Raw genomic sequence first — 13,759 nt, forward strand, 5'->3', positions numbered from 1 at the left:
AGTCTGGGAGACTATTTGTTGTGTCTAAATTCTCCTTTTACTCTGGTCTTTTGACAGTTGGCTTTTTGATATTGTGTAATTGCCTTAGTGTCTTTGTGTGTACTGAAGGACTGAATTATCTGACAGAGTTGTGGTTGAAAATCGTACAAATTCTAAATAATGAAAGTAATAAGTATATCTTGTTTGCTTCATTGCAATAATTGCCTATTTTCATACTTTCCTGAATTCTGCTGGTGTCGTGGCTACCATTGGATCACAAAGTAGAGGGTTTTGCCATGTATAATTTATTCATTTGTGCACAGCCAAAGCATCCGTGCAGTGTGCAGTGATTGTGTGGCCCTGTGTGCCAGGTCACTGAGACCTGCTGCTGAGATTCGCTGCCCACTTTGCCCAGCGAGTGGGCACTGGCCTCCAGATGAGCGGGGAAGCCTTCTCTCCAGGCCAGAGCATACCTCAGGTGTGGATTTCCTTTGGTCTTAGATGGAAATGTGAAAAGGAGTGATGAAGGTGAGGAAGGGAAAAGTACAAGAAATAGTAGGTCTCATGCTCTATGTGATCGAGATAGAGTAAATTAAATCCTACAGAAAATTTCATTTACTTCTAGCTACACGTTGCAATTTAAGGCGCTGAATTGGCTGCTTCCTAAGAAGCTACGTACATTTTTATAAGAAATTCCACTTAACTTCCCTCCACTCTTCCCAAATTAAATTTTCATTTCAGGACGACTTTTTTGTGTCTCACTGAAGGGGGGGAGAGGAGGTGAAGAATGGAGTAGCAAATGAATACATATTATTTAAAATGAGAATTCAGGACTTCCCTGGTGGCAGAGTGGATAAGAATCCGCCTGCCAATGCAGGGGACACAGGTTCGAGCCCTGGTCCGCGAAGATCCCACATGCCACGGAACAACTAAGCCCATGTGCCACGACTACTGAGCCTGTGCGCCTAGAGCCTGTGCTCCGCAACAAGAGAAGCCACCGCGGTGAGAAGCCCACGCACCGCAATGAAGAATAGTCCCCGATCGCCACAACTAGAGAAAGCTCGCGCACAGCAACGAAGACACAACGCAGCCAATAAGTAAATAAATAAAGTAAAATGAGAATAAAATGAGAATTGGGTGTAGGCCTGGATTGGATATTACACGTTAAATATCATGGTAAAATCAATAAGCTTATAAAAAGTATTCAAACAAATTTCCTGAACATTTGTCAGAATTTTAAAATATGTGTGTTTATTTATTGTATCTTAAATTTGTGATTATGTTCTTCTAAGTTTCTCACATTATATTCCTATTTTTGTCTCATTTAATTTTTAATCCCCTTCTCAAGATGTAAGCATAGTTTCTTTATTCGTGGTAATGTGTTAACCTGTATTTAATATTGTCATAGTTTCAAAAAAGTTATTACATACAATTGCAGTATAAGAATAACAACAGATATTCAATTAAAAAGTATTTCCTGTGACAAATGAGTATTTTGGAAAGAAGCTGGGAAATCCTGATTTTTTAGGATGAAGAAGATAATCTTCACCATGTAGACATTTGAAGGGCTTCAATTTTGAAAGTAAATAAAAAATTTATAAAAAATTTAATATTTTGTTTTACCTTATATGAGTCATGAAGTAGAACTAATGACATCATTCATGAAATGACTGTTTTTTGATTGACAGTGGAATTTTTCATTTTGTGCTATTTAATAGTATGTGCAAACATCTGGAATCACAAGTATTATAAAGACATGCAGGTGCATGTTGTAAATAGTTCCCGCTTGTGCACATGTATGTGTACATTCTTTTCTTTTACATAGAATGTATGGAGAAGTTGACCTCCCTAAAGGATAAGTTTGAAAAGGAGGGAAATGGAGATCTGCCAGGCTTGTTGGCTAGAGTCATGGACAAGAGCAAGGCCTGTCTGAACTGCCACTCAGTTTTTATTCTGCGAGTTTGCAGGGTTGGTGATTAGAGTGGCTTTCGCCCAATTATGCTGTGATTATTCTGCTGCACTGTAATTGACTGGGGAGATATGCTAATACCTGTCATTTGGGATGATAAAAGATGAGCGGGGGACGCAATGCATTATTTAGCTGGCTGTGTGATAGATGAGGGATGCGCAGAGTGCTTTAATTGCTGAGAAGAGAGGTTAAGCTGAACGAACGGATGAATTAGAAATGAGTTTTTTTATGGCTTGTGGAAAAGTGAAATAAAGGAAAATGTGCCTTAAACTAAAGCAGCAGATAGAAGTGAGCACAACGAAACTAGATCCAGGCAGCTTGCTTTAGCAATTTAAATATTAACGAAACATGTTTAGAGTTCAGTAAATAATAATTGGAAGGAGAATATACAATAGATTCTCATATTAAGCAAAAAAAAATTGTTAAAGGAATTGTTTTTATTTGTGATTTGTAACCTCTTAAATTCATACTGTATGTTAGATTATACTGAAATGTAATATGCAACTATTCTGAATTGCATGCTTTGTGTCTTTTGAATGTTAGCTTAGAGGTATCTAGATTTCTTGTGCCTGTGTATCCTTCAGTAAATGCAGGCAGAGGAAGGCAAGAAAGAAGAAAAAAAGAAGAATGTTTATATATATATCAGGAAAATGTAATGATATAATTGGTGAGAGAGAGTGTATAGTTAATTCTTAAGTGACAGGATTGAAGGCAGCCAGTGGTACAGTTTTTACATGCTGCACACTCAGGTATTGGTATTTTTATGGCAAATAAATTCATGAAAGTGTGGTATTTTCCCTTTCGTATTGTTTCCTTTTGTCACACCCATGTCTAATCTTGTATCTGTATTTCACAAAAGTATTTTAAAATACTCCATTGTAATCTGCATGGTCATTTATACAATTTGATGTTAGCGTTTTGCGTTATTTTATTTTTTGTGCATTTAATAAGTAGGTAATTATTTTAAGAATGCAGTCAGGCTAACAGTTTGTGGAAACGGACTGTTAGAAGCTGAAGGCTGAGGCCTTGCCCACATTGTCGGCTTTCAGGCACATTCTACTGTACCAGATAATGATGTAGGAGAGTGTTGTTGTCCCCAGCTGTCCTATTTTGTCTTGTAGATGAAGCAATGAGAATACAGGTTGAATCGCAGAAGTTGTGTTTTTTGTAAAATGAAGAAAATGACCCTTATATATTGTTGAATTATCTCCAGACCGTCCAGCTTCTCAGAGCCCGTGTGACTCGGCTAATAGAGCAGAATTTATCAGGGAATAGCTTTCAACCAGGTTATTGAATGGTAATGGATCTGTCTAGAACAAAGCATGCCTATTGGAATGGATGTCAGCTGTAGAGAGATGCTACACTCTGCTACTCCAGTAAGTTTTGTTGGAGCCGATGGCTTTCGCCCAGTGTAATTGACACCTCTTTTGCACATTCCTTCTGAAACTCAGTGAAGTTTCCTTATGGATGTTTTTAATCAGTGTCCTTGGAATTCCCAAGTAGACTCTTGTAACTACCTAACTCTTTCAGACAGATATAATATTTAAGGGCTGCTTCTATAGAACATCTTGTAAGGCTAAGTGGAAGTTATAAAGGAAAAGATGCAGTTAGCATCAAAGAACTTAAAATTAAATGGACAAAGGTAGGACAGACACAGCAACTTATGAACAAACAACAGCAGCGAAGGACAGTTTTTACAAGCTTTAGTTACACTAATTTAAAATTTCATGTTTTAGTTAATATCACCTTTAGCTGACTCCGTAATGAAGGATGACAGCAGCACTTTGGAGATGTGGTATCTTGGGTTTTTTTCTTGTCAATAGTATAAAAAGTAGTATACAAACCTATTTAATTTTGTACATCTTTTAAAAACATTACTAGCAGTTTAGTATTTTTCCTTCCTGGTAGGCAGTTATTCAATCCTGAGACATTGTGCCTGAATCTTGACTATAATTATCATCACTTGAATGTGAAAATGATTCTTTCAGCGTCCTCAGTTTGAAAGGTTTTGCTTTGTTTAATGTGGTCAGAAAAAAACAAATCATGTTTGTGGCTTTTGTTGTTGCTGTTTACTTGATGTAAAGTGTCTCACTGTAAATTTGTTGATAGCACGAAATTGTTCTTTTTTACACAATTGGATGTCTGGGAACTGTGATGTCACCATTCTTTACCTTAGATTTAAGTTCTTCCCCTTGGAAATGCTCTATCTTGAAACAGAATTGTAACATGAGACAACATAAAGCTTTCTTAAATTTCCTTAGCATTCTTTAATACACTTACTGCCCAATAGAAGGTTTTTGTTTTTTGTATTTTTTTGCGGTACACGGGCCTCTCACTGCTGCGGCCTCTCCCGCTGCGGAGCGCAGGCTCAGCGGCCATGGCTCATGGGCCCAGCCGCTCCGCGGCACGTGGGATCTTCCCAGACCGGGGCACGAACCCGTGTCCCCTGCATCGGCAGGCGGACTCTCAACCACTGCGCCACCAGGGAAGCCCGTTTTCGTTTTTAATGGTGATGAGTTATAATTTTTTTTTAACTAATGTGGTTATATTATTTTATAAAATTTAAAATATGATTATAAAATTATTGCCACAGGGGACATTATTATATAGTTCATTTCTCTCATGTTATAAAGGTAGCAAGTGAAGCTCATGCAAGAATAACAGACCCACTAGACCTAGTATCTCCTTGCTCCTAATCTGGGGCTTTTTCTTTTATACCTGTGGAATTGGTTCCTGCCTAATGAGCAAGGTATGTGGAAAATAGTTGTACACACTGAGCTGTGCAAGGGAAAAGAACCACCACATAAGCCTACTTACTAGACGTTACCAGTTCAGGTATGGGTGCTCAAGTTGGTTAAAACAAATCATTGAAAAATGATACATACGTTATACATTTTATTTTAACACAAAGTGTATTTATACGTACCTCCCTCTCCATCCATCTTACATCTTACAGTTGTCTCAGCCATGCCTAATTCTACAGCGATTTTTTAACAGTTTGTTCAGCTTTAGTAGAGTAGGATTTTTCCATCTCCCTTCTTTTCACATTCATCCATTACTTGATTCCATTTTTCATTAAGTTTCACAACTAGAGGAGCATGTAGCATAAGTATGCTTATAGGAGGAAGCACAGGTAACTGCTGGGAAGCAGGCCCCTCAGCTGCCATGAGAAGGGAAGCAGGAGGGCCTTCTAGAGAGTAGCGTCCTCCTCTCTGACGTGGAGCAGATGTCAGGAGGCAGTGAAGGCTTTGTTAGTGTACCCAGTGAGTATGTCAAGTTTCCGCTGTGTGAACCTGCAGGCCGTACACTGCTTCCCCTTTGCTGTCTTTTTTACAACTCCTAGTTCATTTCCTTAAGAAGTAACAAGTCATTACTTTTCCTTCTGCATCCAGCCAGGTCCTCGATAATGTGCCACTAGAAAAGATAGAGGTCATTAATCAATTTACTAGAGAATAGTCGTGAGTTTACCTGTCTTATTTTATGGTTTTGATTTTTTTCTTGCCAGTAAGGTAGTGTTTTTTTGTTTTTGTCTTTGTCGTGTAAATTCACCTGCAGAACTTGCGCAAAGTACCCTTGAGAATAAATGTTCAGAATTTTTGCTTTAAAAAGAAAATATAAATGTGAATAATTACCTTCAAGCCTTTAGTGCTCAATGTAATATCTCCTTGCAATGTTTTGTCTTCCTTAGATTTATTATACTACTCTTGATGAGGATAGAAAACTAACCTTTAAAAAAGGCAAAATTCAAAAATTCTTACATGTGCCCTCTGGTTAGATTGGAAAGGAAAGGAAAATTGCTAACGTATTCCTTTTCTACTGCTGAGTAACAAATTACCACAGATTTAGCAGTTTAAGACAACCACACCCATTAACTTATCTCACAGTTTTCATGGATCAGCAGTCCAGTTCTGGGGTCCTCCGCTCGGAGTCTCACAAGGTGGAGGTTGAGGTATTGTTGGGGCTGAGGTCTCATCTGAGGTACAGGTCCTCCTCCAGGCCCACTGGTTGTTGACAGAATTCACTTCCTTGTGGCTCTAGTTCTGAGGTCCCCGGTTTCTTGCTGGACATCAGTCATGAGCCATTTCCCCATCACATGGCCCTCTCCGCAACATTTTACTGGCAGGAGAGTTGCTTCAAATCTCTCCCACCTCTCTTAAGGTAAGGGGTCACCTGATTAAGTCAGGCCCACTGAGGGTAATCTTCTTTAGTAATTCAGAGTCAACTGCTTAGGGACCTTAGTTACGTCTGCAAAATCCCTTCCTCCCTATAAAGTAACATAGTCACTGGAGTGTTATTTTTCACATTCACAGCCTCACTTGCACTCCAAGGGAGGAAATTATTGCAGAGTACGTACACTAGGAGCTAGGAATCTTGGGGGCCATCCTAGAATTCTGCCTGCCACAGGTACTGATTCACATACGCTGTCAGATTTTAGGGATGAAAAGGTTTTGTCTGCATGTACTCAAAGTATCCTTACCTTGAATTTCAAAAAATGCAGTTCTGAGGAAGTGAAAGGGGGGTATAATAGAACATATTTGACTGACAACATTGAAAATAAATGATAAGCACCTTTAACAGAGTGATCCATCGTAACAGCAGTTTTATTTCTCGTACTGTTAGCTCCTGGGGCTTTGCTCTACAGCCAGAGAAGTCGTTTCTTACTCTGGACTCTTACTCTGCTCAGTTGGTGTACTTCTGGGGCAGGTGGAGAACGCTCTGCATTGCTGTTTCCAGTGCTTCTGTTGCACGGTTTTGATTATTTCAGTTTCTTCTTCCAGTGAACATGTTTGGTTCTGATCTTCGGGATCTTCACAGGTGTGCCAGTTACAGAAAACCAAGGCTGGTGATTCCGGTTAGTTTTATAGACTTGCAATGCAAAGAAAAAAATTCTCTTGCTATTAAAAAAAACATTTTGGGGGCTTCCCTGGTGGCCCAGTGGTTGAGAGTCCGCCTGCCGATGCAGGGACACGGGTTCGTGCCCCGGTCCGGGAAGATCCCACATGCCGCGGAGCGGCTGGGCCCGTGAGCCGTGGCCGCTGAGCCTGCGCGTCCGGAGCCTGTGCTCCACAACGGGAGAGGCCACAACAGTGAGAGGCCCGCGTACCGCAAAAAACAAACCAAAACAAAACATTTTGACACTCAAATTTGACTAATCATTTTTGGAGTATATAAGGAAACTTGGCTTATGAAAATCAAGTTTTAATTTTTAAAGAATTATTGTATTTTTTCCTACAAATTCTGTGGATCAGGCCCAGATATAATGTATAAAAAAATACAAACTACCTTTTTTCTTTTTTAAAAAATTCCATCTTACTTATCCTCTTAAAATTATATACCCACATAAAGATATTTTGAATTTATCTTTTGCCATACGTGCCTCCTTTCAGAATTACTTTAGAGAAAAGTAGTATATTTTAAATAGGAATTCTTTTCATTTGATTAGAGTCCTTTTGATAGTGGAATTTCGTTGAGCCAAAAATTTAAACTGGCAGATGTGAAGCAAATCTAATGATGTTTCAACGTTACTTTAAAGTTACTTTGAAAATGTAACAAATATTTTAGTTTTAAAAATAACAAATATTTACTGCACTTAGTTCTAGAATCAAATAAAAGTTTAGAAGGATTAATTTTAGATGGGGTTGATGATGCCAACAACATACTCCATACCTAGAATAGGATTATTTTCTAATATTACAGAGGAATTACTAATGTTGGCGTAAAAATTACTAATTTTGCTTCTTTTACAGAACTTTTTGAATTTTAGTGAAGTATTTTATGGATTCATACCTTTCTGGGAATATGCGTGGCCACAAGATGAGTTATACAGCACTTAAGAAAAGCAATGGCGTAGCGTGACAAGACAGGTGCTACTTAAAGATAAGCTGAAGTGGCGAAACCATTGTTCCATGTATTCCCAGGGATCCCTGTACACCAGCCCCTTTACATCCCCTCCAGTAGGGTTAGGGAGTTAAGATACACTTGATGCCTCCCTGAATGACACCAAGCTTTTCTCTAAAGTTTTGTCAACAACTGTTCCTTGAACTACTTTATGCTGATCCCTGTGCTAGGCTATTCATTTCCCACCACTCTGAAGGCCATCCATTTTGATGGCATGATATTTAATAGGAGCAGGCCTTGTGACCAGAGAGGAGAAGCTGTGGCACATGGGTTCTTGTCTCATTCCCTCTTGGTTGGGCATCCAGGATGTGAGAGTTGGTTCCAGCCTTCATTGACTGTCCCGAGCAGTTGGAGAAATGGGTTGGTAAAGCACATGACAAGTGCTAACTGGTTTTGACACAACAGGACTCCGTGAGTAGAAAGTACAGTGTGATTGAGGATGCTATGCCCTTGAAGGACATTGGACTTGGTGCCATTGGGGAAGCATCACAGACAGGCAGGAATGAGTAAACAGATTTGGCTGGGGCTAATGACTTCTGTAGGAGAGAAGTTCGAGGGCGTTGAGTATCTTGCCTAGATGTTTCACCATGTTTCAGCATAATGAGATAACCAAAGGTGCCACAGCTTGGAAATGGGGTTTTCGGTTTTTAAAAAAAAAAAAGAGAGAGAGAGGTTCATTTGTCAACAGTATCTCTTGGTATAAGAAAGACCGGATTTGGAGAAGATGTATTGATTAATTTTATATCTTTAGCTTTTCAGAATCAAACAAGAAAATATGAAAGTGCTTGGAAAATAGTAAATTGCTGTATAAATGAAAGTTTTACATGATCATTTATAGCAGCTTGTTATATAATACATTTACGTGGTGTCAGGAATAAAAGAAACTAGTAAAATGACTCCATTAGCTAGAAAATGGTTTGGATAGAATAATCAGCCCAGCTAAGTCATTGCTTTTTAAAGAAATAGTTTGAGATACATATTTGTTCTTTGCTTTACTTCCTAAAACCTTCATCACCTAGTGAATCTGTTTGCAAATGTTCAGTCGTGTACTATAAAATGTGAGATTTGTTGAAGATAGAGTCTGATTAATGTAATGGAAATTAGTCAGTTGGTAAGTGAAAGAAATCTTTATTCTTGAATTTTACAAAAAGTTTTACGTGATTAGAGTGTTGGCAGGCTCTGAGGCTCATTTACTCAACGTTTATGAATTGCTTTCAGTGGACCGGGCCCTGTGGAGAGCCTGGGGTATACTGAAGAGCAAGATACAAGTGACTGTTGGTTTCCTCCCACCCCAACTGCTGCCTGACTGGAAGTGGTGGCCTTGAAATCTGCTTCCTATCTTGGAAAGATTTTATGAGAGAGAGCAACCTCTTTCGAGTATTAGTGATTCTGAATTTGACTACTTATTTCCAAATTCACACAATGCTTTGTAGGAGTTTAAATGAGATATAATGCATTTGGTTTTAGGGAGAACAGTGAGGGGAGAAATTTATTTCAGTGCTTGTTGCTTAATCAACATCTACACTGCCACTTCACATCAGCGTCTGTCCTTTCCAAGTGAATTAGGTCTTGTGGGCAGCACGTCAAGAGGATGTGTATTATTCCTGGCAGGGCACTTGAATTTCTAATTACCAGATTCCTGACTTAATTGCAATTACCTGGACACCCAGGCAGGGTGAACTTTTGGAAAAGAATGTAATTAGTGAAACAGGAACTTTGCTGCCAACTCCTTGTCTAGATACGAACACTAAACAGAACACTGATAAGTTCACATCTGTAAAGACAACCCATCAGTTGATGAAAACAGTTCTTAAAGTAAATTATGTATAGTACATCTCAGCTTTGGATTCAGAAACAAATGTGACGTTAAAGCAGAGAATATTCAATTTTTGCTTTATATTAGTGTAGAGTATGCGTATGTATGTGTATCTTTTAAGATTGGGTAAGTAAGCATCTGGAGGAAAAGAATTATTTACCGAATGCTCTATTTCTATAAGAACACAGGCGTTACATACTTCGATTAATAAATGTAAAACCCCAAGGTCTGAGGTCATTGGAAGAAAAAAACCGTTTTCCAATATTTAGTGTCTTCAATAGTAATTTTTCTTAATACTTTTCATTAAAAACAAATTTGCACACACAAAAATTTCAACCTGGTTACAAACACAGATTTAAATTTATTTTAAAAGCACTTTATTATCTTTAAAGCAAAATCTGAAATATTTATTTCTTCCATTTCTCTCATTTTCTCATCACTTTCAGTGGCCCCAACATGCTGTCTTAGCACAGATTCACAATCTTGAGTTGGTAATAAATATCTACTTATTGCTTATTGAACGCATTTTTGATTCAGACCTTAACCCCCTGCTAATTTGCTCTTCTCGGCTTCTCTGAGCTATGTCCTTCCTTTCCATCTCAACAAATCCCTTGTCCACACCAAGGTTAATTTTGTCCATCTATGGTTAGTTAACTCATAAATGATCTTTCACAGCTTCTTCCCCATGGAGCTGCTGGTCTTTTTCATTCTTAGCCTTCTTGAACAATGTTACAGGGGGGAGCACCCCTGCCCCTGTGCTGTGGCAGCCTCTGGACAGCAGAGGGGTGGGGGCTGCGTCTCTCCTCCCATGGCTCTTTACTCAGGCTGTTCCCCAGCTGAGATCATCGTATTTATTTTTACCATAGTTTAATTCCTTCTAATTATTTAACAATATTAAGAACATCTATTTTGTATCTTTTTGCATACATTTTATCTTTTTGCAGCAGTAAATTAAGAGCACAGACTCCGGAGCCTGGCTGCACTTGAATTTACATTGCTAGCTCTTTGAATAATAAGAATATATAATGGTAAAATGTTAAATGGGAATTATAATAGCAAATACCTCAAAAGATTGAGTGAATTAGTCACGAAAGGCACTTGCAGTACTGCCTGGCACATATAAGCGCTGTGTGTTTGCTGCTGCTATTATTTGAGTCTCACATCAACCCTGCAAGGCAGCTGTGGCAGGTTTCCGTTTCGTAGTGAATAACAGGACAGCGCTAGGGGGTTAAGTCACCTGCTTAACATCACGCAGCTGGTGGTGGACCTGGGCACTGGGCTCATGTATTTTATCTCCTAGTTATTATGACTTTTTCCATCCATCTGTTGAGGGTTTCCAGATTTAAAAAAAAAAAAAAATACAGATCTCCCAGTTAAATGGATAAAATTTTAGTGTAAGTATGTCCCAAATATTGCAGGGTACATACTTAATACTAACAAATTATTTGTTGTTTATCTGAAATACAAATTTAACTTGGTTTCTGTATCTTATCTGGTGATCCTAATTCATCCAGAGTGTCAACTCTGTGCCAGTCCTTAAATGATAGTCTAGAAATTTAAAGGTTAGTTGATTAAACCCTTTCTGTACTTTTTCATAACATACAAAATTTATATTTGGTTTTCACACAGTCCAGTTAAGGACAATTAAGTTGAAGTGTCTATGCTATAGTCTTCCCAAGCCAGCATCATGTTGTAGGTGGAAAAATATTTTTATGAGAGAGACACCATAGTAAATGTTTCCAGCAGCTAATAAACACTGAGTTTGCAGTGGGGAGAGAAAGACAGTAAATATGAAAGGAGCTAAAGATAGTCCCTGTTTACTGTCATTTTCTGGAGATATCCAAAGGTTTGACAAAGCAGTCGTGATAAGCTGAATCTCCTTTTCCAAATACATCATTACAGCATTAGATGGTTGCTTTTGCTTTCCATTGCTGTTGTGCTTAACCTCCATTTCTGTTTTCCCTTCTGCTAATTGTTGTGAATTACTGTAGACATGCGTTTGGTTTTAAAGCTTTTAAAACTTCTCATAAAAAGTATGTGGAGTGAGGGTACCGTAAGAAATTGGTAACGGTGGTCTGGTCAGGGCTCTCTCATCCTGTTCCTTCTGTGATGTTTGTGGTTTTATACAAAGCATCTGTTAATCTGATAATGTTTTAAAGTACATTTTAAAGAATTAAGTCTCATTTCAGAAGGAGAATGGATGGGACCAACCAGACCATTGTTGCTCTAGGGTTTGAAGGATATAGAGAATTTTCCGTATGGCGGCTCTTCCTTTTTTCAATCTTAACAGATTACACTCAAACGCTCCAAGACAGAATATCTACCATTTACTGAACAACAAGTAAATACGAGATACTCTGAAAAGTACTTTACATGTACTTCTCCTTTTAATACAGTACCTTAAGAGGCAGGTGGTATAATGCCACTTTTACAAATGAAGAAATAGGCTCAGAGGTTAGGTAGCTGATACCAGCGGACATGTAATAAAAAGCCAGTACTTTTTCCATGCCACCAAGATGCTTATCTTCAGGGCCGTTTTGTTCTCTGTCGGAGATTTTTTTAGATGATTGGTCTATACAAACTGGATTTAATTCTGTATTACTACTGTGAGAGTTGAGTCTGTGAAAGAACAATATATTAACTTATCAGATGTTAGTGAGTTAAAATGTGTAAAAAATGTAAAACCTTCATTAAATGTACTTCTAATAAGTCAAATTTCCTAATTTATAATGGTTGTTTATGTATGGAATTAATGCTAGTGGGTAGGCCTAACAATCTATTCCTTGTAGAACTTTCAAATGACCAGGGTTTTAACCAGAGAATTGTAGTTCTTCATGATTCATCACAGGGTGACATTACTTTAGCAGATGTGCTTAAGTCCAGGTCTGGTTCTCTATTCTGCAAGGCTCAGAAAGCAGTTTTATCAGGAGGGTACCAAGAGATGGTTGAACTGTCTCTCTGGAGAAGACACTGACCACCCTAGTTGGCAAGGCAGTGGTCTACCTGGTGGCAGATCTACACAGAAAGATGTCACTTTGTGAGTATGGCATCAGAATGTGGGATGGTTAAATAGTTTGAAGGTTTTGTAGTATCAGACTAGGTTAGCCAGATACATCCATTTCCACAATAGGCATTCCATGCTGTTTCCCATGCTTCATTATCACATAATAATCTTCGTGATCTGTTGGTCTGGATTCCTTCTCCCATTGTCAGCTTTTTCTTGTAGAACCTCTGTGATTTTTCCTTTTCTATGCTTCTACTGCTTGTCAGCCTCTCATTTGATCAGTAAAGTTTCTTTTGAGTTAGATCAGTTTAACTTGTCTGATTAAAGGAAGGTATCTCTAAGCCTAGACGTTTACCTTTCTCTTTAAGGTAACTTTATATGTATATATGCTCAACAGTATTAACTGTTCTTCTTGTGTTTATAACACTGTGAATCTGAAGCCCTTTTCTTAAGAAAGCTTGTTTAGCAGTGTCCATTTGTAATACTGAAGAGCAAAATAAAACATTTAGAGTCTGTATTGTTTTTCTAATGATGTGGAAATGTTCTTTGTAGCATTTCTTCTGTGTTTTGAATATATTGTTGTTCACAGTGGAGACTTTTGTCTTAATTTTTACTCTTCCAGACCTCTCATTGGTGAGTCCTTGTAACCCAGTCCAAAGTTAGTCAAGTGGAAAATGTTCAGTGCTGGCTGGAATCGTAGCAGGGTCTTCCAGATGCTTCCTTAGCTGCTGTTGGCCTGAAGAGTGTCATGCTCCACTGTCCCTACATCCTCACCTGACTAGTCCCAATGAAACGTACTTGAGAGATATGACCCTGGCATAATCCAGCCTCTGAGGTCAAGTCTCTGCCTTTTGAGTGCAATCCCCGATCTTTCTTTAGAACCTTGTCTTTCCCTTCTTCCCTCTCCTATTCTTCCTCTTTTATCTTGAGGTCTCACTCTCCTTCTCTCTCCCACCCCCCCGCCGCTTTTTTGGTGTCTTCTCCCTTTCCTTCCTGTTCTGTACAAATAAACATTAGAAGGAATTACATGTCTTGTTCGGTTTTTTTTTTGAGAACTGAATTCAATCCTGAATAAGTACTGTGTCATCAAGTC

The 13,759-nt window shown here is 38.5% G+C and overlaps 1 protein-coding gene across 8 annotated transcripts in view; it reads left to right on the plus strand.

Annotated features, from left to right (window-relative positions):
- The window catches only part of ARID1B (AT-rich interaction domain 1B), a 411,849-nt gene that overhangs the window by 252,235 nt on the left and 145,855 nt on the right, over positions 1-13,759 (plus strand). The gene's annotated exons all lie outside the window — the stretch shown is intronic.

Source organism: Grampus griseus, assembly GCF_964374135.1.
Source record: "Grampus griseus genome assembly, chromosome: 13".
Lineage (NCBI taxonomy): Eukaryota > Metazoa > Chordata > Mammalia > Artiodactyla > Delphinidae > Grampus > Grampus griseus.